Consider the following 3,415-nt stretch of genomic DNA (forward strand, 5'->3'; position numbering starts at 1 on the left):
CACTGTTTGCAAAAACCTTCTCCCATTTAGTTGGTTGCCTCTTTATTTTGTCGATGGTTTCTTTTGCTATTCAGAAGCTTTTAAGTTTCATATAGTCCCATTCGTTTATTTTAGCTTTTACTTCCATTGCCTTTGGAGTCAAGTTCATAAAATGCTCTTTGAACCCAAGGTCCATAAGTTTAGTACCTATGTTTTCTTCTATGCAGTTTATTGTGTCAGGTCTTATGCTTAAGTCTTTGATCCATTTTGAATTAACTTTGGTACATGGTGACAAATAGCAGTCCAGTTTCATTCTTTTGCACGTGGCTCTCCAATTCTCCCAGCAGGAAAAGGTACCTTTATAACAGAGACTTTCAAATGCTTTTGACTGTGACCACAGTAAGAAACTCATCTTTACATCATGACCCAATTCACACATGCGTGTGAACGTGCTTGTATATGTGTGTGAAACTGAAGCAAGAATATCCTGAAGCAATATTTACCCTTGCTACCTAGGATGCACACTGATATTTTCATTCCACTTGTTTTCTTTTTGTAAATGTTAGACGTAACCCTTAAATTGATTTTATAAGCCACTAATGGGTCACACCCCACCGCTGCTGTAGAGATGTCAGCAGTGACTCTAGTGGCCCAGGCCTGCCTTTAGCCCCACTTCCATCTCCTCAGGCCCTCAGCCAGCCAGGCACAAGGGGTCTGAACACACACCAGTCCTGGGACAGAACTTTCTTTTCTCCATCTCAGCCCCTCTGGGCTCTCCCCTGGCCCGGGTCTGGCTCTAGTGTCCGTTTCCTCCCCTGGAAAGATCCCTGTACTCACCGAGGCAAGTGCCCACTATAGCATGTGGCCGAGAAGCCGCTGCTGCCCGAGCAGGAAGGAGGACGAGGACAGTCAAAGAGAAGTCTTGTCACTTCTGTGGGCAAGCCTGTCTGCTTTGTGACTGCACGAGCCAGTGGTTGCTAGGTTACCCCTTCCCCACAATTCCAGAACCACTCCCCAAAACCCCTCTCCTTACCCCCAACCAGCTCCTCTTACCCCTCCTGGAGGGGCAGGCAGGGCTCCCTGGAGACAGGCTCTCCCTCCAAGCTCCCTCCCTGCCTCCCATTCAGGGCTTTCAATGGGGAGCAAAGGAGGGTATGAGAGTCAGGGGCCAGTTTCAGACAGGCAGCGAGCAGCAGGCAGTGAGGGAAAAACTGGCAAAGAAGGTTGGTCGGGCTGGGTCCCATCTTTGTCAGCCCCCGCGGGCAGGAAGCCACCATGGAGCATCGTGGAGGGCTCTGCCTCTGGGCAGCCTGTTTCTGGGGATTGATTCATGGAGCGCTGTCTCTTAGAAGGAGGGGAGGGGGCCGCCAACATGACCCACAGCCTGCCTCCAGCCCTACTCTAGGTGATGGCTGGATGGGAAGATCCTGGGTTTTCACTGGGGCAGGGGATTCAAATGAATGCTGACATTCTCTAGATGTGTCCCCTTGGGTAAGTGGCCTGTACCGCCAGAGATGTGTAACAGTGGTAAGAATGCTTCGTTCAAATCCCAGATCTGCTAATTCCTAGCTTCAACCATGCACCTGATGCCTCTGAGCCCCAGTTCCTGTATCTCCGAAATGGAGATGATACTTGCCATTTAGTCTCACAGGATTGCTGGGAAGATTGAGTGACTTGATTTGGATGAAACTGTTTAGAACAGTGCGTGGCATCGAGTACAATCTCTTATTGTTATTACCTTCCCTGAGCCTGTAAAATGAGGTGCCCTCACTTACTACTGGGGTCCTTCTGAAGGACAAATGAGCTAATGGAAGTGAAGCACCTAGTCATATGCCTGGCACACGAAAGATGCTCCAAAATGATAATACTAATAATTATTACTGATATCTTGATGGAGGTAGGATTATCAAGAGGGATAGGTCCATAGCCTGAGAACTGCTTTGGGTAGTTAACTTTATTTGTCTGAGACTCAACATGGACACCTGTAAAATGGGGCTAAGGATGATGCTCTGTACACACAGCTGCAGTGAGATCAGGGCTGCGAGGGAGCTACCAGGTTCTGTAAGCTACGGAAAGGTTTGCACATAACGTGGTGCTTGATGCTGTCATGGAATGAGTCCTCTGGTCTCAAGACTGATGGGGGTGGGCCTATTCAAAGGTCTTCGTCCTCAGAACCCCTGGCTTCATATTAGTGGTATGATGCTTCTTGACACCGTGTCCTCCCTCTGGGGAGAAAGGAAAAGGAGGGCAGCTAGAGGCAAACCCAGTCCTTCACTGAGGGGTGAGGAGTCAAACCACGGTGGCGACTCACTGGGGAGTGGTCTGTGATCTTGGCCTTGCCCTAAATGCTTCTCCATCCATACATGTCAGAATGTTCCCCATTTAAGCTCTGGCTTCTCCTGGGCTTCTCAGCAGGAAGGAGGTGACCCCTTTGAAGCCATTCTGAAAACCCCTTTTTCCACGCTTCTGGGAATCCTGGTGACTATTATGATAAATAACACTATGTTTGAAAGAAGAGAGGGCTTTCTTCCCTCCTGACCAGCCCCTCCTGCTGCTTTGAGCTCACTTGGGGAGCTCCCACTGTTCCAGCTGACACAGCTGAGAGCAAAAGCCACTTTCACTTTCCCCATTGCACCTCTTAACCCTTCCACTATATTACTTAGACGGGACACCAGGTCTACGTGTGGGGGATACCTTAGGGAATGCCCTCGACAGTGGTTTGTAAAGTTTGTCAAAGAATTGCTGAGGATACCCTTTTGAAATCTTTTTTGGTGGAGCGTCAAAAAGAGCAGAGAGATTCGTTTGCCTGGAAATGATTTGAAGTACAGTCCTGCTGCCTGGGTCCCTCAGTTATAAGAGAAGCTATATAAAAAGTTATGGAGCACTTCCTGCGTGCCAGGCTCTGTGCTATGTTATCTCATTTAACCCTACAGACGAGGGAACTGATGATCAGAGAAGTCCTCAGTTATGTGTGTTGCAAATATGTTCTCATCTTTGTGGCTTGCTCTTCTGCATCCAAATGCAGTCTTTTGATGGAGAGAAATCCCTGCTTTTAACACAGCCCCATTTATTAATCTTGCCCTTAAAGATTAGTGGTGTTTGTGTCTTATTTAAGAGATCTTTGCTTACCCGAGGTTATCGCTTATATTATTTTGTAGAAGATTTACTGTTTTACTTGTCATATGTAGAAAGGATCAATCTGGAATTGATTTTTGTGTGTGGTGTAAAACGGGGGTCAAGAGCCATAGTTTTTTCTCATACAAATATCCATTTGACCCACTACCATTATTTAAAACTCTATCTGCATGCTGCTTCTCTGAAGGGTTATCTTAATCAAAATTCAGGAGTCCATATATGTGTGGGCCTGTCTCTGGACTCTCTGTGCTTTTCCAGTGCTCTTTTGTTTACCGTTCCACCAGTAACACACCATCTTAAT

The sequence above is a fragment of the Rhinolophus sinicus genome, chromosome 15 (genome assembly GCF_057876585.1).
Source record: "Rhinolophus sinicus isolate RSI-liver-muscle chromosome 15, RSI-T2T, whole genome shotgun sequence".
In the NCBI taxonomy this organism is placed as follows: domain Eukaryota; kingdom Metazoa; phylum Chordata; class Mammalia; order Chiroptera; family Rhinolophidae; genus Rhinolophus; species Rhinolophus sinicus.